The following is a 26386-nucleotide window of genomic DNA, read 5'->3' as shown; positions in this document are numbered from 1 at the left end:
CGTATTAGAACTGCTAAATTCTGTGTCTCTTGTAGGTACAGAAAGACAGGAAAGTACATAGACTCAAAAAGAATAAATCAGGAGTTGTGAATTACATCTTTGTGATGCCTTCAAATTCCACAGCCTTCAATCACATTTCACAGGCGGCACTGGTCTCCACTGGCTTGGGGACTGTCGCACTACTCATCTATTTTCTGCCCATACCATATCATCACCTACAGCCCAACTCACCAGGAGAGAGAAGTCATGTAAACTTACCTTCATCAAAAGTGAACCAGAAAGCAACAAGAGTTCTTCTCTATATGTTCCTAGAGTACAAAGCAGAGGAGGGGGTGTTGGAGGCTTGCAGAGGGGACAAACAGGAAGGCTTCTCTTTCCCTGAGCAAGGGTGGGAAATGTCTTCTCTGCCAAGGGCCATTTGAATATTTCTAACATCCTTCACTGGTCACCTAAATTAGCAACTTAGAAATAAGCCTGCTAAACACGTATTGAATTTCAAGTCCCACCTGTAGCTGCCTTGGCAAGCCAAGACCAAATGATTTTGAAGGCCTTATACTGTCCATGGGCCAGATATTCCCTACCTCTGCCAGTATAGGGCAACTAACCTTGGACTATTTAAGTCTGACTTTCTCTTAATCACATGAAGAAAATCCACATACACAAGAGACAAAAATGATACAGAGAAGCAGAAATGAAAAAATGGAAAAAAACTGGTTAGGGCCGGCACTGTGGCATAGCGGGTAAAGCCTCTCCTTCATTCTCTGTGTAACTCTGACTTTCAAAAGGAAGAAAGGAAGGAAGGAAGGAAGGAAGGAAGGAAGGAAGGAAGGAAGGAAGGAAGGGAGGGAGGGAGGGAGGGAGGGAGGGAGGGAGGGAGGGAGGGAGGGAGGAATTGGTCAGTACTAATGATACAGCACTCTGGCCTCAGAATCAGCCTTAAGGCATTTGGATCTGGCTAAAAAGCCCATGAGAGTTTCACAGGCATGGAAAGCCAAGACACTGTGGCAAAAAAAAAAAAAAAAATGTTCTTAATGAAAGATCTCTGTGAGATCCCAGCGGAAAGAACAGGCCATCAAAGGAGATACCTTTCTCTGAAGGGAGGAAAGAACTTTCACTTTGACTATGGCCTTATCTAAATAAGATCAGAGTTGGTGAACTCAAGAGGCTTCCATAGCCTTGGAAGCTCATGACAAGAGCCTCGGTGATTACTGACATCATAAATAAGAGTGTCAATTGTTAAATCAACAACAGGAGTCACTGTGCACCTGCTCCCTATGTAGGACCTTTGTCCTTAATGTGTTGTACTATGTGAATTAACGGTCAAACTACTACCCAAACAGTACTCTATACTTTGTGTGTCTTTATGGGTGCAGTCTGTTGGAATCTTTACTTAGTATATACTAAATTGATCTTCTGTATATAAACATAATTGAAAATGAATCGTGATGAAGAATGGGATGGGAGAGGGAGTGGAAGATGGGCTGGTTACAGGTGGGAGGGAGGTTATGGGGGGAAAAGCCACTATAATCAAAAAGTTGTACTTTGGAAATTTATATTTATTAAATGAAAGTTGAAAAAAAGTACTAATGATACTCAGACTACTGGTCTGATCATTCCAAAACCAGCTCTCCTCCCTTTTCTAACAGGTGAGCTAGGCCACAAGAAATGTCAAGAACCCATTGGAAAAGAAGAGCTACAAGATAAGATCCTTGAGGATGAAGGCCCTTGACTAGAGGAAGGGGTTGCATCTGAAGATGTGTTCCAGCATCTCCTGACAACTGGCCCTCTACTCTAAGTGGAATGGATGCTAATGTGTGAATCGAGGGGGCAAAGGAGCCTCGGGACTGTCCGAGGCATTATGGTAAGAATGACATAAATTATACAAAATTTAGTATTTATTCCTTTGAGAACAAGAAATCTAACATTACCCATTCCATTGGTCCAAGTAGGCATAATGAGGACAATTAAGTCTCTCAAAGATTCTGCAAACTACACTTCCCCCGAGGGAGGTGACAGTTATTAAGAGAACCCAAGTCAAGCAAAATGATCCATCAGCTGTAATCACAAGAAGCTTCTAATTCCAAAATCTGTGTAACCAACATTCAAGATAATATGGCTTTTAGTTAATGTTTGAGGGGCCTGTGTCCTGTATCAGAGTACCCGAGTTAGATTCCTCACTCTGGATCCTGACTCCTGCATCCTGGTAATACATGCCTTTGGAGGTAGCAGTTATGGCTCAAGTAATAGGGTTCCTCCCACTTATGAATGAGACCTGGATTATGTTCCCAGACCCTAGCTTTGGCTCTGGTCCTTGGGGCTATTTGGGGAGTGGACCAGTGGATGAGAGCTCCCTCTCTCTGCCCTACGATTTCTGTCAAATAAGTAAAAGTTAAAAACAAAATCTCTAATGTGCCAAAATAGGAGGCTTGCAGAGGTTCAGTACCAGAAAACAACTGTTCAGCCCTTCTTCCATTTGAAAATAGGAAGTAGCTGACAACTATGTATTTCTCAAAATGATTTCATCTGTAAAGCAGGCACAGACTAAGAAAGCTTTCAGCTCTGCAGGTGGGGAAGGAAGTAAAAACCAAGCAGTCAGTCAGTAAAGGCCTAGCAGCCTTCCTTCTCGTGCAAAATATGGTACGTGAGACCAATCCAATGCCTAGGAATGTGGGTGGCGAGAAGGGCAAGAATGTGCCACACTCAGCTCTCAGGTGTAGCCAGTCTTGTCATGCTAGGCACAGGTGCAGCTAAGATACATACTCCATAAGCCTTTCAAGGAAGGTAGTCACATACACTTTCCATCCCACTCTCTCCATAGTACTTGCCTTCCCTAGAGCTGGCAAACTGGTTACACTAGATGACACCATCTGCTACAAAGGAAACTCCAAGTACAGAACCCAGACCTCAGTGGAAAATGTGTTAGGATAGACACCATCAAATAGTGTAATTATAGTAACCATAGGATTTTATCCAATCATTAGAACAGAAACCCCATCCTGTCTTTAACAGTAACTCTGCCATTTACCATCACGAACCTGTTATCTTGATTCCCCCACAGGTGCTTTGTTGGTCACAAGAGGAAATGATGAAATCTTCCAGTTTTCAGTTATCCAAGTACAAAAGTATCTTTCTCGAGCAAATCTGAAAGGTTCCATTTCTTACAGATTGTACAAGCCTACAGGGCTCCTGAAGAAAATACCTGCTCTCTTTCCTTTGAATCTCTACTGCTTTCCTTTTGCTCTAAGAACACCACAGAGAGAAACCAAATGTGCCTAATAAATCTGCTACCAGCACATGTTACAGTTCCAATGGCGATTCTTCTATTCACATTTTTCCAAGCCACTGGCACAATTTTATCCCTTTACTTTAAACAAGGCCCTCTTCCTATACTCTTGAAATCTAGGGCATCCACTTTGGGCTTCCTTGTCTTCAATCTGTTCCCAGTTCTCTCTCCTCCTTGTCACCATTCTACCTACCCCACTGCCTACAAACTCCCATAAGACTGCCAACAGCCTAACCTCTTAATCAGGCCCTGCTCTTTCTCCACAACAATTCATCCCTCATACTGCCTGACATATGAATATTATTACAGCACCTTTGATCATTTCATACACATACAAGTTCCTTTTCATTCAGTCCTCATTACTTAAAAGAAGAAATTAGCTCCGTACCTAAGGACTGAACCACACCTGACTCCAGAATTGCATCCCATTCTTATCTGATATACAGGCTTGCTCCAGGTGCACCCTAAACCTCCTTGCCTCTGCAGCATTGTTTGTGCCCTTTCTGCCACCTAGGATATTCTCTCCCCCTTGTCAACTAGTCCAACACTCATAACAACCTCAGGTCTATGTGCCACTGATGCTAGAGTGTAAAGTCAAAGGCTGGAAAGGGAAGCATGCCTTCAGTTCATAGAAACTGTTGTGGACCACAGGAGGGGCTAGCACTGATCCCTATGATACTAGGAAGCTACTGAAGATTTGCAGAGCAGTACATGATCCTATTAGACTGTAGTAAAGTCTTACTGCAGCATATAGATTAAGAGATCAAGCTATTGTGGAAATACAGACAAAAGTGATCTCCACTACCACAGTTCCACAATGATGTAAAAGAGTGGGCTGAAACTACAACTGGCATATGGACACCTGCATCCCATATCAGAGAACCTGGTGCAAGTCCTAGCCACTCTCCTGCCAGCCCAGCTTCCTGAGAGGCAGCAGCTGATGGCTCAAGTACTTGAATCCATGCTACCCATGTAGGAGGCCCAGATGGAGATGTAGGCTACTGGCTTTGGCCTTGCCAAATGTTGCAGGCATTTGGAAAGTGAATCAGCAGTTGTAGAATCTGTGTTTCTATCTCTCTCTCTTTCAATTAAAAAAATTTTAGAAGAAAGAAGTGGACTGATTTGAGTGCTATTAAGGAAGTAGAACCAACAGAATTAGCCATTTGATGAAGCCAGGAGTGAAACACTCATATTTCTGGCTTGGATAGAGTACCGCTTACTAAGACAGGAGAACATGGGGCAGGAATAGATTGAAACAGGTTGCATACAATGTCAGAGGGATTTTCAAGGCACAATGTCCAATTAGTTAACAAATAAAAGAAGCTAAAATTCATGAGAACTACCTGGTCTTACTTTTTCAACCTGGGTAACACCAGCTATAGGCAAATGGTCATCTAGTCACTATAAAGAGATTAAATCTATCCAGAACAAGTATATGGTGTGAGTACAGATGAGGGCCATGATGACTATCAATATTTCAAGGATACCCAGGGGAGAATTTTCAGAGAGAACACAGAAATAAGAAATCTCAGTTGTAGAAGAAACACCAAGAGTGAGTGAAAAGTGCAGGACGGAGAAAGAATACCTACAAGAGATTGATGAAGTCAAGTAGAACAGGGGATGCCATTATCCTTCAGATTTAGCCACAAAGAGGTTACACATGAAAACAAAGTATTTTTTTTTCCTTTGGAAAGGTGGGATCAGATGCCGTGTGTGCTGTTAAGGACACTTACTGGATAGAGTTGGACAGCAATAAGGCTGTGTGTCTCCCAGCACGCCTTCCAGACCCCCGTTCTGATTGAGAGGCCACAGAGCCTTATTCAGTCCCCTCACACACAGGAGGCACTGAACAAACACATGTAGAAAAGGAAGTGCGAATTGACATTCCCTCTTGCAACAACTTCATTTGTAAGCACAGCCAAAGTTGCCAGAGAGAGGGGAGAAGACGCTTGCAGTTGCTCAGTGACCTTGTGTGGCATTTGTCTATCTCTCACCCCATTTGCAGACATTAAATTAATCATGCCCTCTCTTTCCACCTCTACTAGTAGGTCAATAGACTTGGGTTTTCTGGTCTAATAAGACTCCTAAATGAGCTCTAGAGCCTTAAGGCAGGGCCTGGGCTGAGGAATTCAAGTCACCCTCCCTTCTTTTATCTAATCCTGTTGAGTTGATGCTAAAAATTTTTTAAAAATCAGACTGGTTTTGCCTTCTGATTATTTCTCCTGGATCCTTCAGTGACCTCCCTCAGAGAGAGTGACCACTCATCACTCAGATGACAGGCGAAAGCCACAGCAGCAAGAGTCCAACTATCATTTATTAAGCCCTTACTACGTGCCAGATATCCTCCTGCCCTTCCTGAACCCCCTTACAGCTCAGTCCTGTTCACACTCTTCTTTGCTCCACACTGTCCACAGAGTCAATTTCATTGGCCTCATTTTCTTGTCTAGTGTCTTTAATTCATTCAGAGTAAGACAAAATAAAAGAACAATGTGCTAGATTAAAAAGCTGTTATCAGATTGCAGAAACACATTTGAGATCAAAGTATCCTATTGTTGGTAATTCTAACAAAACAATGTCCTGGGAACAAATGGGGAAAAATGCTTTCTCTTTGCTTGGCTTAATCAATTTATTAATTGTGCGATGGCCACATTTATCACTACTGGAGTTCATTTTCACAAAGGACTACACAAGTAGTCTCTGAAGGGAGACATGGCTTAAAACACTCAGGGGAAGGAAACATTGAGTAGGTAAAGCTGCGCATTGGCTACTACTGTGAATTATTGAAAGGGGGCTCTGCCTGGGGAACAGAGCACTGATCCTCTGACAGTCACTCAGAATTAAGGATTTATTTTATCACCATCTGTGCCAGTTGACAATTAATTGCCTTTAAGCTCCGAAGTCACCCTTCATTGCCCACTTTGTGAAAAGTGGTTCTTTTGAATGACTTGTCATTTGCCAGAGGGCGTTGTGTTTGGTTTTGTCAATAGAGGGCGCTGAAGATACACTTCAGCAGAAAGTTTTTCTTGGTTCCAATGGGCTCAAGAAGGCTACTGCAGACTAGCTTCCCATGAATGCTGTTTTCCCCAGCAACAGAGGGTAAACTGCTCACAAATGCCAAAGGGCAGATTTCTAGTAAGTTCAGCCAATGTGACACAGTGACTTTCATGCCATTCAGGGAACCATAGCCATGTCCTCTCCAACAAGGTCTGGGTCTCAGTCTGGAGACAGAGGGGTCTCTTTTGGGACACTCAATCTCAGTCCTTGGGGAATTGCAGCTGTTCCCTCTCTCTGACATCTCAACCTTCTCAAGGGCTCTATCCACTTCTTACTAGCCAATCCACCATTACTCCAACTCTGTGTAATATTTGATTCTTTATATTAAACTGTTCTTATTCAAATTACTGTATGGCATTTGTCATCTGAGTTTTGGTGGGCACAGCATTATTTATGCTTGTGTGCACATGCACACACCCAAAATGGTTCACAAGTTGTAGAATGGTATAAATTGTGATGGCCTTCTAGATCCACCCCATCCTTTGCTGGGCTACAGACGGTCATATTAGCTTTTAAAATCCTCATCATATCCCTGTGAGACAAATATTTTATCCCAAATTTATAGAGGGGAACTGAAATTTTGAGTGTTCTTATTTATCCATGAAAGCCATATGGGATACTCTACACAGTTGGCTGCTCCAACACTGATGTTTATTAATATAGTTAGGAGCATCAGATCTTTCCAAAAGTTGCATCTATCTAATAATAATATGGATTATTCTAGCTGTTTTTTTTCCCTCTTGACTTCTCTCACAACAACCCAGATTCAAAATCCAGGCTGACTGATTCAGAAATTCACTCTCCTGACTCCTGTAACATCACTATAACCTTCAGTCCTCAACACTTCATCTGCTACATGGTTGAGCACACAGAGGAAAAAACACCTTCTAATGGAGACCTAATTTTTCCCTGCACTTCCAAGAAATGAGTCCTTCAAGGAATCCTGCCTACATTAAACTCTACAGTGAAAATGGGATAGTCAGAGACCAGTGACTGGGAAGTAGCATGATGTCAAGCTATTCTTTTGCGTACATGCGGATACCCACGTCAAAATAAGGATCCAGCATTTTCAATAAAGGAAAGTAATAGCATGAAGACTGACAGCTGTTTCTCTCTAAAGCTGGAAAAGATACTTATATAAGATTAAGGCTCAATCTGACATTTTTTTCCCAGTGCCCCCTCTTTTCAAAAAAATTTTAACAGCCACCTGCAAAGTATTTGTTGGAGAATTTTTAATGACTTCTTAAATCCCAAATCATGATCAGCAGAAGACCTGCATCTGCCAAGGCTTAAATATTGTGATCCACTCTCCTGTCTCTAGAACTCACATTATCTTCCAAAAGAGCAGTGCCGACTGATAAACAAAGAAAGCCAAACAAGTAAAAATGTTTTAAAGCAAAATCCATCCTTGGAAAAATAGCTACTTTTTCTTTGTTTGTTTTAGTTAAGTCCTGGCTTAAAACTACTTTGCTTGAATCGAAGACAGAAGTGGGCTGCCAACAATGACTCCTGGGTGCCTGCTGGTAGAAGTCCAATACCACAGGCCAGAATGCAAGGCCTATGGAGACAGCTTTGTCTCATCAGCATAGATGCATCTTCTCCAAGCTCAAGGGTAAGATTCAGCCACGACACACCTGAATTGTACCTCCACGTAGTAATATACTGCAACCTTTCTGTCAAGTAAATAAACCCTTTGCCCCAGACTCATCCCCCTATCTCACACTACTCCACCTCTCAGCAACTAGTTTCAATTCCTGGCATAACCAGGAGACCTCCTAGACTTGTTTCAGGCCATGAGAGCTTAAATTCTTGGTCATCAGCGTCGTTGGCAATCAGCCCCCTAAAACTCCTATTGTTTGGCTCCTGCCAGAGTAGTTGAGGACCCAACAGAGGGAAATGCATCACTGATACTGGCACTTGACACTGATATCCTGGTGGACAAATATGAGATGCCTATGTAGACCCTGAAGCTGTGACCCTACATTACCAGCCTGATCTCCCATGGTACTGATCATGTAGCTATTGGTGGTAACCACAGCTCCTGGGGGACTTCAGCCATAAGATCAATTTAGGTTCAACAAGGAAAATTGGAATAAAGAGGATATTGGCAATAACAAGATCGCCAACAGATACTGAACATGAATAATGGGTTGTATCAGTATCGTGGGTTCTACTGGATGCCCCAATAACAGGAGGAAGGCTACAAGTAATAGCCCTCTTTACACCATTCCCATTTTAGTTCAAGTTGCTATAATGGGATGAGTTGAAAAAATCTTCTGGATTCTCACTCAGACATTAACATTAGCATACATAACACAACCCACACTAAAGACGTAGTAATTTATATGAGTACTACAAACATCAAAATAATTATCCCCGATTTAGAGAAATTTAAATATTGTTTCTGGGCCTCAATTTAAGACACAGAGCCAAAGTTTGGTACATCTTCCAGAAACAGGGCTTTGCTTCCTCTCTTCTGGCCTGAAGGATTGAGTTGGACCTAATCAAAGATGACAGTCCAATATACTATTTTTATGACATCTGATAATGGAAATATTGAGTATTTTAAGACTTCACACAATATGGTAAGAGCTGGGGAATCTTCAATGTCAGGAGTATGAACTCAGCAAAATCTGAAGCAATTTAACACCATGAACATGAAAGAAAATGTCATGGACAAGTTTAATGCAGTTTCCCTCATCAAATCATGACTCAGACAGGGGCATCTAGCTAGTAAGAGGTAAAGCAAAAGAGCACAATTTGTAAAGGTAAAAAAGAATAAGACATTTATTGGAGTACTATCATAATTGATACTGTCAACAAATTATATCATTTGGCAAACAGCTTTGTAATGTAAGTTTAAGTATAGCTAGGAGTTGGCACTGTGGCATAGGTGAAGCATCCACCTGAGGTACCAGCATTCCATATGGGTGCCAATTCAAGTCCCAGTTAATCCACTTTTGATCCAACTCCCTGCTGATGGCCTGGGAAAGCAGAAGATGACCCACGTGCTTGGGCCTCTGCACCCACGTGGGAGACCCAGAAGAGGAGCCTGATTCCTGGCTTCAGATCAGCCCAGCTCCAGTCATAGCAGCCATTTGGGAAGCAAACTAGCAAATGGAAGTCCTCTCTTTCTGTTTCTCCCTTTTTCGGTCTCTGCCTCTCAACTAAATAAATGAATAAATATTTAAAAAAATCTTTTTGGTTTAATAACCAGAATCTCCAAAGAGGTCAAGAAACTCCACAACAACAAAACAAGCAACCCACTCAAGAGATGCGTCAAGGACCTCAACAGACATTTTTCAAAAAAGGAAATCCAAATGGCCAACAGGCACATGAAAAAATGTTCAGGATCACTAGCAATCAGGGAAATGCAAATCAAAACCACAATGAGGTTTCACCTCACCCCGGTTAGAATGGCTCACATACAGAAATCTACCAACAACAGATGCTGGCGAGGATGTGGGGAAAAAGGGACACTAACCCACTGTTGGTGGGAATGCAAACTGGTCAAAGCTACTATGGAAGTCAGTCTGGAGATTCCTCAGAAACTGAATTTTTATTTTTATTTTTTTTTTTTTGGACAGGCAGAGTGGACAGTGAGAGAGAGACAGAGAGAAAGGTCTTCCTTTGCTGTTGGTTCACCCTCCAGTGGCCACCGCGGCCGGCCCGCTGCGGCTGGCACACCGCGCTGATTCGATGGCAGGAGCCAGGTACTTATCCTGGTCTCCCAGGGGATGCAGGGCCCAAGGACTTGGGCCATCCTCCACTGCACTCCCTGGCCACAGCAGAGAGCTGGCCTGGAAGAGGGGCAACCGGGACAGAATCCGGCTCCCCAACCGGGACTAGAACCCAGTGTGCAGGCACCGCAAGGCGGAGGATTAGCCTAGTGAGCCACGGCGCCGGCCCAGAAACCTGAATATAACCCTACCATACAACCCAGCCATCCCACTCCTTGGAATTTACCCAAAGGAAATTAAATTGGCAAACAAAAAAGCGGTCTGCACCTTAATGTTTATTGCAGTTCAATTCACAATAGCTAAGACCTGGAATTAACCTAAATGCCCATCAACAGTAGACTGAATAAAGAAATTATGGGATATATACTCTACAGAATACTACACAGCAGTAAAAAGCAATGAAATCCGGTCATTTGCAAAAAAATGGATCTGAAAAAAACATATCCACTTTTTTTAAACACTCAGATCAATTTCATCCCTCAAACACATTCCTAAAACTCTTTCCTAGAGGTCCTCTCAATTTGACTCTCTTTATCTTAATGCCTCTTTTGAGAGTCAAGAGTGTTCCTCAAAATATATGTTTACCTTGAACCCCAGACTGTGAAACTACCTCAAAATAGGTTCTCTGTACATATAATGAATCAAGATAGGGTCACACTGCATTAAGCTGGGTCCTAAATCCAAGGACTGCAGTCCTTATATAAAGGAGAAAGCCTACAATATGAGATAGAAGAAGCCATGTGAAGACACAGACAGCTACTGGGGTGATACAGCTATAAGTCAAGAACACCAAGGAAGAGCAAGAATCGTGGTGCCACAGGTTAAACTCACTTGGAGTGCCCCCATCCCTAGATTTGAATGCCTGAGTTTGAGTCCCACCTGTTTCCAGTCCAGCTTCCTACTAATGCATACCTGAAGGGTAGCAGGTGATGACTCAAGTGGTTGAGTCCCTGCCACCCACATTGGGAAGCAGAATGGAGTTTCCTGCTCTTGGCTTTAGCCTGTCCACCCCAGCACTTGGGGAGTGAATCAGCAAATGGAAGATCTCTCCACTCCTCTCCTCTCCTCCCCGCCCCCTCTATTTGTTTAAAAAGAATTTCAAGGACGGCTGGGAACACAGAAAGAGACATGGGGCCAGCTTCTTCCTCAGCGACCACAAAAGGAACCAGCCCTGCCGACACCTTCATTGATGGCTTCTGGCCTCCTAAATAGTATGAAAATTAATTTCTGTTATTTTCAGTCAGCCAGTTTGATTTGTTGTAGCAGCCTAGGAAACCAGTACATTACCTTTAACATCTACAGTCTACCAGGGGTTCCCCCATTGCACTGTATATTAGAAGTCACTTAGAAGTCCCACTCCCAGAGTCTCCGATTAATCAAGTCAAACAGGTTCCCAGAGGCTGCTGATGCTGCTGGTCTGGGAATGACATTTTGAGAGCGACTGTTTTATGCCATCTATTTGAGTGCTTAATTTCATTCAATTTAGAACTTCATGACATCATATCTTACATCATGTTTATAATAAGCTCATAAGTGCAAGGTTTGCCTTCCCAGTGATCCCATGAGTGCCACAAAATCCATGCTTTAACCTACTTTTGTTTATTCACAGGACAGAATAGAGAATGGCATGTTGCTAAATTGAATGGTCCAGCACACTAAATCTTGTTTCCTCATAGGTAAAATGGGGTTATGGTATTTAACAGAGATTTTTGTGAAAATTCAATAGGGGTAACTTAACTAAAATATCTATTATCTTGCTTCTAGAATGCATGCAACAAATGTTAGGAACTATTATTTTTTGACATTTTTATTAATGTACAAAGGTGGATATACCCAGGAAGAATCTTCTGAAACAACAGGTATGTCCAAAGTGAAATACAGCTTGTCAGAAACAGACACAGAGGGCTGTGGACTTTGTGCACACCAGGTAGTCAGGAAGGGAGACTGCTAGTAGTAGCTTCAGTTACACAGAAGCCCCACGTGCTTCTCCACTAAACTCCGGATTGACAGGGTGGTGGCAGCCCAAAGGAAAGGAATAGCAAAAGGAAAATAGATGGCAAAAATAGAGGACCCCCTCCAATAGCTGTGACATTTGACTATTAAAAAAAAAAAAAACACGAATCTCACACAGTGACCAAAATTCCAGGACCACTGGAATATGATGAATTCTTTCTCACAAAATTGAGTTCCTTATTCTGTTATTCCCCAAATACGCAGCATTCTACTGGCTGGAAAGCAGATCACTAGAGCCAATGGAGACCTCTCTGCCTCCACTGCTCAACAGGTCAGGACAATTCATGTTGTAAGATACTGTGTCACACATCGATAGCAGCAGAGGTGAATACTGGAAAAAGCAAATACAGACAGAAACTTCCAAGGCCAACAGCAACCAAAATGAGGATGTGGGTAATCTTTTGCATAAGGATGCATATTCATTCTAGAGCCAGCATTCACCATTAAATGGGAAAGTGATATCTGCAAAGGTCACACCAGGAAAAGTGCATGGCAGGTGTATAGGGGGTAGGTCCTAGGGTCTGATTTGTGAAGTTTTTCCTTTAAAGTCAGCAATAAAAAAGGAAATTATATTTTCCCAATCTTTAGCACTTGTCCTAGTCCCTTTCCTGTATGAGGATACTTCAAAAACATCATGCAAAATGGAATTAGAAGATGAGTTTAGTTTAGTTTAGTGAAAAAGATTTGTGGGGCCAATGTTGTGGCACAGTAGGTTACAGCATCACCCGGGATGGGGATGCTGGCATCGCATATTGGAGCACTGGTTCAAGTCCCAGCTTCTCGGCTTCTCATTCAGCTCCCTGCCAATGCACCAGTGAAACCAGCAGAAGATGGCCTGAGTGCTTGGGCCCCTGCCATCCATATGGGAGAACTGGATGTAGTTCCAGACTCCTGGCTTCAGCCTGGCTCAGCCCCAACCATTGTGGCCATCTGGAGAATGAATCAGCAGATGGAGATCTATTTCTCTCTGTGTCTGTCCCTTTGTCTCCCTCCTTCCCTCCCTCCCTCTCTCTCTCTCTCTCTCTCTCTGTCACTCTGCCTTTCAAAGTAAATAAATCTTTTTTAAAAACTGTAATCATAGATAGTTTTTCCTAGTACACATTTTTCCACAAATTTTTAAGTCCCCTTGTACTCATCCATAACTGAGCAATCTTGTCCTGTCCTTCAGGCCTACTAAATAGCAATCAGACACTGAATGAGCATCCTTGTGCCAGCCACAGAGCACAGGGTTGGATACCCAGCAGGGACAGGAAATACGTGGCCTGTGCCTTCCTGAAGGCTGGTAGGGAAGAAGAACAAAAACCTTTAAGTAATTTTTCAATGACGTGATGTCATGTGCTAAGGAGGAAGGCAGGAGGAAGAATGCTGGGGTGTATTCAACACAACCTCACTCTCTTATCCAGAGAGAAAACTGTGGAACCTGCCTAGCACCCAAGTCACAGTGCTGATATATACCCTATATCCACAAGGAATGTTATTTTACATCTCCATCAATTTAATTGACTGGTGATTTCGACCGGCTCAGTTCCTCTGTTTTCCAGTTGAGCAATTTTACAGACTGTTAAAGTCTTCCACGACTTCAAAATAAGGTGACTAGGCTTTCCTTTAAGTACAGCCCTGGGGCTTCTCCATGAGTTAGATAATGTTTTAGGAAATGCCTAAAGCAAGGAACTGAAAGCCAAAACCATAAGAGAGAAGACTGCAAGGAGGAGATGGAATCCTACTTCCAACAGTAACATGTTTCATCTAAAAGAGAACACAGTTCAATCCAAAGAAAAAGAAATTGGGAGAATAAGCCTTGGCTTTAGTATAGAATCAAGCATGGGATGTCCTTGGGTTTCTCTCTGGTTTGACTTTTCAAACAGTAACTTTGGATTATTAACTTTATTCATATTGTTGTTGTAAATTTTCATTGACACCACAATTAGAACAAGAATCTTTTATTGAAATATTTTTTACCTTCAAAAGGGAGATTCCATCTAACCCCTGTGGAATTGCTAAAGCCACTTTGCAAACAGGACCAAGGTCATGTAATAACCACCATCATTCATGAAAAGACCTATAAAATGACCAATCCAAAATAGAGATGCTAATTCCTGCCCACAAGGCATTGAACCCAGAATAGTTCAACTCTATTCCCTTATCCTTTAGTCAGTCAGTGAGTCCATGAAATTTACTTGGCACCCACCAAATAATACACTGTGACAAAGTTCAAAATGAATAGAGATGTTGTTTCTTATTCATCCACGGTCTCTGGCTTCTGAGATCAATGCAATGACCCTTAAGCTATAATTTATAAATTACAATAGTACAAATAATTTAAATAGATTCAGGTAGGATTGCATGGCCAGCACATAAAGAGACTCAAAAAAAGATTTATTGAGGAGAAACATGAATTTGTCCAATCAAGAGTTAGTCAGTTTGAGCCCTGTAGCTAACATTCTCTTTTCAGACCCAAGTGGAAACTACATAATGAAAAACAAAGACAGTGAAGGGGAAATCTGTAACGTAATTATTTCTGACACTAAGGGCAATAAGTTTAAGGAGGGGCTATTCACACTATGGGCAATAAGTTTAAGGAGGGGCTATTCAAAGTTTCTGAGGTGTCTGTTACCCATTGCAAGGAGATAAGGAGTTTAGATGAGGATGTGGATAAGTGCGCTGCTCCCTTCACTAACAGCGTTTTGTCTCTTCTCACCCCCCCTCTCCCACAAAACATGTCACCTGGCCTAAACACTAAACACTTGACTTTATAATACAGCTGCCTGGTTGCTCGCTCAAGCTCCTGAGAATTCTAGAATGAGTAACATAATTCTACTTTGAGTAGAATTTGTTTAAGGAATAAGAGTTCAAAATCCGGAGTGGTGGGAGCCAAGTTTGAATCACACCTTCATGACTTTCGTCTGTGTAACTTTAGGTAAAAAAAAAAAAAAAAAAAAAAAAACTCTTGGCCGGTGCCACAGCTCAATAGGCTAATCCTCCGCCTGTGGCACCAGCACCCCAGGTTCTAGTCCTGGTCGGGGCGCCATATTCTGTCCCGGTTGCTCCTCTTCCAGTCCAGCTCCCTGCTGTGGCCCGGGAGTGCAGTGGAGGAGACCAGGAGAAGCACCTGGCTCCTGGCTTCAGATCAGCGCAGTGCACCAGCCGCAGAGTGCCAGCTGCAGCAGCCGTTGGGGGATGAACCAACGGAAAAACGAAGACCTTTCTCTCTGTCTCTCTCTCTCACTGTCCACTCTGCCTGTCAAAAAAAAAAACAAAAACAAACAAACAAAAAAAAACCTCTTGCTGCCTTAGCCTACTTCTCTGTGAAATGACATCAACTTCACTGAGTCATTATAAGGACTGAATGGGAAAGTGTCTAAAACACTTAATGCAGAGTCTGGTATGTGATTGACAACAGAGAATGTGACCTAACATTGTGATTTAGGTCCTTACTATCTCCTCTTCTTCACAGGCAAATGTTCAAGTTAAGAGATAGCAGTCTCAATGCACAATGAGTTCTTCCTCCTTATGACTTTTTATTCCATGCTGCATAGAGCAACAGCAAAATATAGGATGAGGTGCAGAGAAAGGACACCTAGATTAAAGGGTAGAATTCTTAGATCCCAGTCCTAATTTACAAAAGAGTCCCTTGGGCTAGAATTTCCTCTCTCAAGCTAAAAATTGAAAAAAAAGAAGGGAAGGATTAGTGCTTCATTAAAAACAGCTGTAATATTACTTTTGCTGCCTACATCACAATCACTGTATCAAATAAACCAGTGTTTGTGAAAGCATTATATTAACCACTCAGCCTGAATACAAATACAGTATTTAAAGGAGAACGCCCTAAGAAAACAACTCAGGTGAAGGCACATGCCCACATTTCCTGCTCCACACTACCTAGTTTCAAGTATCCTCAGCCACTTGCCATGCAGCATTCTCTGGACAACTTCCACAGTAATTCCCCGTACATTCCTGAGCCAAACAGGGAAGAGCTGTGGAAGCGATTCCCAACTCGCTCTCTCTCCCGGCTGCCTCTGGAACCCACTCCATGAGTTAATTACCCAATGTGAAAAAGCCACTTATCCTCAAATCCCTGAGCACAAAGCCTTTCACACTGGTGCCCCTGGTTTTTTGAACCTTGTTGCTTTTAATGGGTTGTGACATTGTCCTCTGTACACCGCAGAATAAACGGCCTCCCTTGCTTTCCTCTTCCTGGATTTCTATACCTGTTCACATTGGTATAAATTTGGGGGTTTTCTGGAATTATATTGTAGACTTTCTAGATAATAAATATGATCTTAAAATGTCAGCTGGTGAAACAAACACACAGACAGATTCATCTGCAAAGATATTGACCCAAACTTAGAAATACTCCCTGAATGGGGCAAGCACTAGGAGAATGTTCAGATAAGCAGCAGGGCTAGGTGCTGAGACAGCTCTCCATCCTACCAGTAGAATTTTATATCGGGAGGCATTAGAAGTCATGTAGGTCAAACTTAAATATGTATAAAAATTACCCAAGGCATCTTTCTCCTTACTTTTGTTTGTTTGTTTGTTGTTGTTCCTAGCTGCATAGAACAACAGAGAACAAATCCATGACTATATGAGTGCCTTTTCAAGTTGCAGTCAAGCTCAGCTGGTACAGGGTGGGGCCCGGGTTTCTGAATTTTTAGCTAACTCCCAGGCAACACTAGTCCTAAGCAATCTGTAGAAATGAGTGGCTAATAAAATGAGAATCTGTGAACAAGCAACCCAAAAAGGGGAAGAGAGGCTAAAATGAGGCTGTTCTCAAAAGAAGATCATAAGGAAGAATTTACTTATTTATCCAATAGCTTCTTGCAGATTCCTGTTTTATGCCATATATGCAGTAAGGCTTATGTGCTGTAAGCTGAAGTCTCTGAACATAAATCAGTGAACCTGGCAGAACTGATTCTACCCCCATCAAGTTCACAATCAAACACCACACTCTAGTTTCAACTGCTTAATAAACCAGGTGAGATGGGCAAGTTTACGAAGACCAACACTGCATAGAACTCCCACAGCAGCAGTGCCTCCCAGAGCGACACTCGGAGGCCTCCACCTCTACCCACCTTCACTGCCCTTACTCTTTCAAGAGTCTCGGGCGGCTCTTCCCCTAGACGCCACAGCCGGCCTCCCAGCTCATCGCCAAGCTTCACCCGTCCTTCCTGCTTCCAAGTCCTTCTCCCCCAACAGCTGGCAGTGATCTGTCATCGGTGTACACTGTAATGCCGCTTCTGCCCAAGACAGTGAGAGAGAACAGATTCCCCCTCCTGCTTAAAACAAGAGAGAAGTCAGATTTATGAAACAAGGGTTTTGCAGACAGAACATCAGGCCATGGCAGCCATGATCCCTGGGAGCCCTGTGATGTCCTGGCTTACTATCGTGAGACAGTGTGCAAGCAGTGGCTTAGGGAAGGGGAATCCAGGCAAGGACCAATGAACTGCTGTGCAGACAGAGTGAAGAATGGGGGCAAACCGAGGCAGGTGTACAGCAGAAAGCTGTCCCCTTCCTTCAAGTACACAGCATAGTATTGATCAGCACATACAGACATAACCACCACCTGAGGCACAGAAAACAGTATCTAGCAGGATTAGCTACCCACCACTCATCCCTTAGGAACTTGGAGCTACCCCAGGGCTACTGAGTCACAAACTCTAGGGGCAGACCCCCAGGTCTGCATTTTCAAACAGGCCCCAGGTAATCCTTAAGCACATCCACTGCCCAGAATCATCTCAGAAATCTGAAGAAAATCTTCCCTCTGAGATCCCAAGCTCCCACCTAGACACCAATTTAATCAATCTCTGTCTGGATGGGGTGGGTACGACCTGAGAAACTGCATTTCTAGCAGGTTTCTAGGTGATACTGAAGTAGATGGTCCATAAGCCACAATTTGAGAACCAGAACCAGTGGTCCCCCTAGTGATGAGGCCATCACTATCCTCTACATTATCCTACTGAGGAGCAACTATAATTATTTACAATTTCTTGGGGTAGGTATTGTGGCACAGCATGTTAAGTCACTGTCTGTGGTGTTGGCATTCCATATAGATACCAGTTTGAGTCCTGGCTTCTCCACTTCCAATACAGCTCCCTGCTAAGGTGCTTGGGAGAGCAGTGTAAGACAGCCCAAATGCTTGGGCCCCTGCCACCATGTGGGAAACCAGAATGAAATTCCTGGCTTATGTTTTCAGCCCAGCCCAATCCTGGAAATTGCAGACATTTGGGGAGAGAATCAGCAGATGAAAGATATATCTATCTCTCCCTCCAACTCTGCATTTCAAATAACTTTTTATAAACTATTTGAAAGTCAGAGTTACAGAAAGAGAGGGAGAGTTCTTCCATCTGCTGATTCACTTCCTAGATAGCCACAATGGCTAGCACTAGACCAGGCCAAAGCCAGGAGCCAGAAGCTTACTCCAGGTCTCCTACATGGGTGGAAGGGACCAAAGAACTTGGGCCATCTTCCACTGCTTTTCCCAAGCCACTAGCATGGAGATGGATCAGAAGTGGAACAGTCAGGACATGAATCGGCACTCATGGGATGCCAATGTTGCAGGTGACAGCTTTATTCCAAAATAACAGCCACAAATAAATATTTTTTTAAAAAAAATTCTTACACAGAGGCCTAGCACTGTGGTGTAGCAGGCTACGCCTCCACCTGCAGCACCAGCATCCCATATGGGTGCCAATTCATATCCCGGCTGTTCCTCTTCCAATCCAGCTCTCTGCTATGGCCTGGGACATCAGTAGAAGATGGCCACAGTTCTTGGGCCCCTGCACCCATGTGGGAGACCAGGAGGAAGCTCCTGGCTCCTGGCTTTGGATTGGCACAGCTCCGGCTGTTATGGACATTTGGGGAGTGAAACAGCAGATGGAAGACTTTTCTCTCTGTCTCCCCCTCTCTGTGTCTGTAACTCTACCTCTCAAATAAATAAATAAAATCTTTTTTTAAAAAATTCTTATCCAGACTGAATTAGCACCTCACTCTCTATGACTTTTCAGCTGTTTTTGTTTAAGTCCTTTCCTATTCGCTGACTCCATTCTTTTCTCCTTTGAACAAATTAAACAAAAACATATCCCACACTGATCATTTTAAGTTATTCATTGCTATCTGTCTTTTTGAGTTTATTATTATTATTATTATTATGCTGTTATTAGAGAGATAGAGAGATTCCAACCCCTGGCTCATTTACCAAATGGCTACAATGGCCAAGACTGAGCCAGGACAAAGCCAGGAGCACGAGTCAGGTCTTCCGTGTGGTGGCATCATTACTTGAGTCGTCACCTGCTGCCTCCCAAGGTTTGCACCACAAAGAAACTAGAATGGACAGCCAAATACTCACCACTGTAAGGATCTTCACTTACTAAACCTATCAGACCTCGAGTGCTCAAACTTCAATGTGCAGAACAACCACATGGAAACCTGCTGAGAGTGCAGCCTAAGAGCTGATTCACTAGGTATGGCATGGGCCCCGGCTTCTGTATTTTAATAAACACCAGGAGTGGCATGCACAATTCAGTAAACATCAGGAGCATCTGTGACGCTCTGGGACATGCACTGGGACCCGCTACCTTGGGATCTCATTGTCAGTATCCATTTTCAGAAAGAAGCCTTCCTACATAAACACAAAGCATCCTAAGACTTTCACCTCTGAACAGTGAAAATTCTGTTACCATCTCTAGGTACAGTTATGCCAGCAAAGGCTCCTGCTGTTCCCAGGTGGCCTGGGGGTGACTGCTGAGGTTTGTATACATGGAAACTGTCTCTATGGTAGCGCCAGCTGGCGAAGAACCAACAGGCCCAGTGGCTTTAAAGCCTGATGGAAATCACTCAGATTGGTTTTCTCCAACTTTTCCCTAAGGTTCTCACCCGTTTTTTCTTCCCTTCATTTACTGTCCCTGTTCTCTTTGTCCTCCAAAAATGACAATAGCAACTGTCCATGGAGCCTTTGTCTGAACAACTAGGTGCCTTGTGCCTTGCTGAGGAAGTCCCACTCTTCCTTCCCATTTGGCCCCTACAGTCACTGTAACTTTAGCCTTATTTTATAAATGAAAGAAAAGAGAAATTTGCCCCAGGTCACACAGCCGGCCCCTGGTAGCTCCAGTTCCCAAACCCCCACGTCTTCATCCCATGCCTGTTCTTCTCCAGCATCCTTTGTGTTTCTTCCCGTGCTCTCGCCCACTCTCTACCAGGTTTGGAACTGGTGAGAAACTGAGAAAGAGGCAGGAGGGAAGGAAGAGGAAGGAACAGGACCAAAAGAGAAACAGCAAGAACTCTAAATTGGCAAAGTTAAATTAAGAACCTTAGAGATTTGGGCCAGGTAACTTTAATTCACAAACATCCAATGTATTCAGTCCCACTGATTCACATTTGAGGAAACAGCCCTGGAAAGAGATTGCATTTGCTCAGATAATGGGAATTAACACACAATAAGAAGCATCCAGAATGTCCAACTCCAAGGACGGTGCCCTTGGTACCAGGCAGAGAGCTACGTAGTCATTTTCTGCCTGTGTTCATCCTGAACCCTGTAATCCTCTTCCTGAGGACATAGGAGCAGAGTTGGGAGGGAGCAGCAACAACAAGGTAAATCTGGTGCAAGCTTCATCTACAGAGCCAGCAGGGAAGGTGGAACCCTAGGTTTTATGTGAATGCCTGTGTCATAGGTCAGGGTGGTGATGTGCTTAGGATATCTGAGGCCCTGTAGCAGACATAGGCACAAAGCCTGTGGTTGAAGATCCTCTGAGCCTTAGTCTGGAATTTCTCCAACACTCTTAGCCTTCACAGAACACAGACCTGTCACTATGAGCCCAGCTGGGACTTGTTTCCTGCTTGCTAATCTCTGAATGTCCATGAAGAGGCTCATCTGCAGTCAGTGCACTTATCTGATTCCAGGAAGAGCAGCCTGGGTAGCAAGAGTCAGCAATACAAGTTCAATGTCTGAATTCTCCTTGACTGCTTGCACTGCCCAAGTGAACACTGCACAGAGAGACTTGGCAGAAGAGCTTCACACCACCTCCTACGCCAAGAAGCTGAGGCCATGCCGAGCAGAGCGTGTCTCATCTTCCATCTATAGCAGCTCAGGTTCCTTTAAGCACTGATGAACTCCCCAGGGTGCTTCAGGACCAGATTCAGACACAGTTAGCTAGAATGCTAGCCACCACTGCCCTGGATGAGTGAAGGTCTTGCTGGATCCAAGGGCAGTTCCCAGACATTCCAAGAATTCCTTTTTCTTAGAAGTCCTAGGAGCCTTCAGCCAGGGACATTTGATACACAGAGCATTCAGAAGGTGTGAACACACATTTCTTCTTCCAAGTAACAAAGATTAGTGTGTCTCACAGGAAAGGGACAAAGAATACTAAGTACAAAGATTTCTGGGAACTGACAGCAGATTTTGAAGACCAGTCCAGAGACAAGGGACAGACACATCGTAGGCAGATTAGACTTTTCCCAGGAAGGTAGCACATAGGGTCTGAAGTCAGTAATCGAAAATGAATCTTGATGTGAATGGAAGGGGAGAGGGAGTGGGAAAGGGGAGGGTTGTGGGTGGGAGGGACGGTATGGGGGGGAAGCCATAGTAATCCATTATTCGTACTTTGGAAACGTATATTCATTAAATAAAAGTTAAAAAAAAAAAAAAAAAAAAGAGAAGGTACTCCTCGAGTAATACTGAAGCACCAATTAGTGTTGAAATAATGCAAAGATAACTTCATAGTCAAGCTGACTTTGGCATCTTTGAGCATGCTACATGTGTTCCCAACCTACACTTTCCAAGTTTGATAGAAGAATGAAAATCCCTCTCCCATAAATTGTAAAGTTCATTACAACCACAGACAAATGTAATGTAAACTATTTGAGTGTTAAAGTGAATTCCGGCCGGCACCGTGGCTCACTAGGCTAATCCTCCGCCTTGCAGCGCCGGCACACTGGGTTCTAGACCCGGTTGGGGAGCCAGATTCTGCCCCAGTTGCCCCTCTTCCAGGTCAGCTCTCTGCTGTGGCCAGGGAGTGCAGTGGAGGATGGCCCAAGTGCTTGGGCCCTGCACCCCATGGGAGACCAGGAGAAGCACCTGGCTCCTGCCATCGGATCAGTGCGGTGCACCAGCCGCAGCGCGCCGGGCGCGGCGGCCATAGGAGGGTGAACCAACGGCAAAAGGAAGACTTTTCTCTCTGTCTCTTTCCCTCTCTGTCCACTCTGCCTGTCAAAAAATAATAAAAAAATAAAAAATAAAATAAAGTGAATTCCACTCACATTTTGACATTATATGGTTTTTTAATTAACCCCCATGAGGGAGATGCTTTGGCTTCTTCTTGGACATAATGTCATCCACAGACACGTCCCAATTAAAGGAACATTCTATACATATGACCTCCATTACTTTTCTCCAATGGCTCTGGCTAGACCAGGGTGACACTTATATCCCAGGGATGCCCATTCATGAGCTGGTTGATGTATCAAATTTTCATGAGACTAAAACCTTTGACCAGTTTTGGGATTGTGAAACAGGAAACAAGAGAATAATCAAGCCACTAGGAAAAGAAACACAAGGCAGTGAAAAATATTAACACAAGAACTGGAGTAAAGAAAAAGGCATAGAAGTTTTGGAACACGGATGGTAATGGATGGCAACACAATGGAAGCAGAGATAGAAAGGTATAGTTGAGTTAATAGGGAAGCCCAGAGGGAAGTCCGCAAATGCCTAGTACTGACTTCCCTACAGATATCCTAAGTCTGGTTCCTGTCTCTAAGAGCAAGAAGATATCAGTTTCTTTTATTGCATTCCTGTGAAATTCCCATTGCCTTTATAACAACATATCTCCTTTCCTCAACCAAGTTTCTATGGGTCTGTCTTTTGCAGGCCAAAGGATTTAATTCATATGGCAACAAGTAAGTATGTGAGATTCTGGATGGATATTAGCCATACACATATATTAAGAGGGGTATCTCTGGGCCAGCACCATGGCTCACTTGGTTAATCCTCTGCCTGCAGTGCCGGCATTATATATGGGCGCCGGGTTCTAGTCCCGGCTGCTCCTTTTCCAGTCCAGCTCTCTGCTGTGGCCCGGGAGGGCAGTGGAGGATGGCCCAAGTGCTTGGGCCCCTGCGCCCTCATGGGAGACCAGGAGGAAGCACTTGGCTCCTGGCTTTGGGTAGGCACAGCGCCAGCCATAGCGGCAATTTGGGGGGTGAACCAACAAAAGGAAGACCTTTCTCTCTATCTCTATCTCTCTCTCTCTCACTGTCTAACTCTATCTGTAAAAAAAAGGGGGGGGGGCGGTATCTCTGATAATAACTGCAGGAAGTTTTGCTCTAAGTCTTCACAACTTCATGCAAAATCAAATCGTAAAGGCTACCACCCTTCAGTTTCCTTCCAGGCTGCAGGATGGACTGAGGGACTTGAACATGAACCTTTTGAAGGGAGGTACTGATTTACATAATGGTTATAAGAGAGCTTCAGCATATTCCCTTTTCCCCAAAATGCATCATGCTCCTTTTTAAAAAAAATAATCAAGGGAAAGGGACTTTAATGTTCTTTATTTTCTTTGCTTAGTTTAATGTAGACAGCAAGGGAGATGAGAATTCGTGGACTAAGCAATTTGCTGGAGTGGCTGTTAAAGTGATGTGTGGAGGGGACCACAGCAAAACCTGCTTAATACCCAGAAACACCTGCTGGGAAATATTTTTTCTGCATGGATTGCAAACAGCATTAAAATAATTTTCTCGCCTTTAACAAAAGAGGAGGGCTAGGAGAGGCAGTAATGTTTCCATGGGTGAGCATTATGGGACAGAACTGGAGAGAAGGAAGAGCTAAGCTAGAGGCTGGCAAAGAAGGCAAGGGTCTCTGCTAACTTGGGGCGGACCGCTCTGCTGCCTTGACCTTTGTTCTGCAGCTCCAAGCTCTCTTCAAAAGGTTCATGTTCAAGTCCCTCAGTCCATCCTGCAGCCTGGAAGGAAAGCTGCCATGAATTCCCACTTGGCTGCCCTCATTTCAGAGTCTTGGGGGATCTCAACTTCAAATCCTCTCCATAGCTCAGTGTGGTCCAAACATTTCATTGAGTGTGGAGGGTGAGGAGAAGGCCCATCAGGGTCCACCCCTCACTGAGGAGGTCAGTAATCAACATTCCCTTTCTGTCCACTCCCCTCTACCCTAGCACAGGTTGTGAGCACCTTTCAGCACAATTATTTCAGTGGCCACCCACCTGGTCTCTTTACTTCTGGTTTCTCATTTCTCCATTGGCCCTCCTACACTGGTGCCATCAATGTCCAAAATGAAACCAATCCTATGTGGCAAAAGCTCAAAAACTTCTATGACTTCCTTTTGTCCATGGAACTGAGTCCTAACCTCTCAGTCCTGCAACTCATATTCTCCACAATCTGACTCCAGGCCACATCGCTCCTCTAAGCACTCCTCGGATTCCTTTGCTCTGTGCCTTTGTTCTCGCTGTTACTCTCTCAGGAGTTCCTTTTCCTCCCAGGGGACTCTAAACTTCAGGCACTTGAAGATAGAAACAACCAGGATATTGTGGGCATAAATCGGATGTTTGAGAAGCAAATTAACAAGTCCAGGTTTGTGTAATGTGAAAGTGGAAGTACTTTGGGGGCCCCCAAAAACTATTCAAAGGACCTAGGAAATATTTCACAGATTCAAAGAGGAGCATCACAGCTGGCAGAATAGATTTAGGAGAGGTTGTCTAGAAGATCATAAACAGCTCAAGCATCACTTGTTTTACGTTTGGTTAGGGAGTGGATGCTTTTGAGATGATTTGTTTTTTGCCCCCAATCCCTGGGTTCCTTTTTGTAGGTATGGCTCTTGTTTCATCTATTGTTCATCTCAAAATTACATCCAGCTAATTTGAACCTTAAAAGACCCTGAATAATTGGTCACCAACAGATGCAGAAGAATCACAGATCAGTGGGTATCATGATGACACATACCAGGAATTCCACCAACTCTCATTCTCCAAGAGGAATTTCTGCTTCAAGGGTACTTGCATACAGCCACCCTTGGAAGTGTTAAGTGCATTTTGGTTTTCACATGGTCCCCAGAACAAAATGCTGACCTCTCTCTCTTTCTCAAATTGCTACCCTCTCATGGAAGGAAAAGGTAGATGGTTTTCATGAACATGTATCCAAGCTGGGAAAGTTCCTTAACTTCTTTCCCCATAAAACACATAAAGGGGCTGGATTAGTCATAGTAGACAAGATATGCTAAGGTAGTAAGTGACTCCAAGATTCTGTGGTTCCTAATAACCAACATCTGTTGCTCACTCATGCTACATGTCTACCACAGGTAAGCACCAGTTTTGTTCTATACCATTTTATTTGGAGCCCAAGACTGTGAGAGTAACCTCTATCTGATACATTACTGGTCTCATAGGCCAAAGTGTGAACCACCCAATGGCTTTTCAAACTTCTGTGTTGAAGTAACCCTTCTTCTTGGAAGAGTCACATTTAACTTCTGCTCATATTTTAGTGGTCAAAAGCAAACACACAACCATGTGACAGAGATGTGTAATTCCTCCATAGGAGGAGCTGCAAATATTATAATCAATAATACAACCTACCTGCAAGGGTGAACACCATGCGACGCCAGTTGGCCCTCTTACTTCTGCATGCTTTAAGTATATCCACAACAGTTGGTAGTCAGAACTAAAACTCCTGTAGAGGTCAAGCATATCACACCAATATGTCAATAAACTATAGGGAAAAGAGGGTATAGTGAGGCCTGAGGCAAACCAACACTCCAAAACAATTTTTAAAAACCCAAACAAATAGTATTTAGGAACCAGATTTAAACCTAGAATGATGAGCAGGCATTCTGTACAGCTATTAAAAGACCATGTGGGACACCTCCATCACATTTTGAATGCCTGAGTCCAAGTCATAGCTCTGCTTCCAATTCCAACTTCTTGCGAATGTACAACCTGGGAAATACCAGAAGATAACTCAAGTGCTTGGGTCCCAGCCACCCATGTGGGAGACCTAGAGTTCCAGGCTCCTTGCTTCAGGCTGTCCTAGACCAGTACTGCAAGCATCTAGGGAGCGAACTAGCAGATGAGAGCTCTATCTGCCTTTCAATTAAAATGGCAAATAATTTAATTTTTAAAATAAATCCAGAATGATTTTTGTTAGGAAATATGTATATATATATATGTGTATATATATATATATATATATATATATAGTTGATGAGGAAAACTATCTATTTCGTGTCCATCCTATCTTTACAAATATTAACTTCAGTATCCTTAGGATCCAGAGTTGTCTGCCTTTGATATTTAAACAAAACTAAGAC

At 43.4% G+C, this 26386-nt stretch overlaps 1 protein-coding gene across 21 annotated transcripts in view; it reads right to left on the bottom strand.

Moving 5' to 3' along the window:
• LOC127490526 (uncharacterized) overlaps window positions 1-26386 on the bottom strand; it is a 451570-nt gene that overhangs the window by 140778 nt on the left and 284406 nt on the right. For all 21 annotated transcript variants that reach the window (XR_016236414.1, XR_016236406.1, XR_016236405.1 and 18 more), the window contains one exon: window positions 25656-25749. The gene's annotated coding sequence lies outside the window, so the exon portion shown is untranslated. The remainder of the gene's footprint in view (window positions 1-25655; window positions 25750-26386) is intronic.

The sequence above is a fragment of the Oryctolagus cuniculus genome, chromosome 6 (genome assembly GCF_051225735.1).
Source record: "Oryctolagus cuniculus isolate XC-2025 breed Fujian yellow rabbit chromosome 6, ASM5122573v1, whole genome shotgun sequence".
Taxonomy (NCBI): domain Eukaryota; kingdom Metazoa; phylum Chordata; class Mammalia; order Lagomorpha; family Leporidae; genus Oryctolagus; species Oryctolagus cuniculus.
The sequence above is the reverse complement of the archived record's forward strand: the minus strand, read 5'-3'. Positions and strand labels throughout refer to the sequence as shown.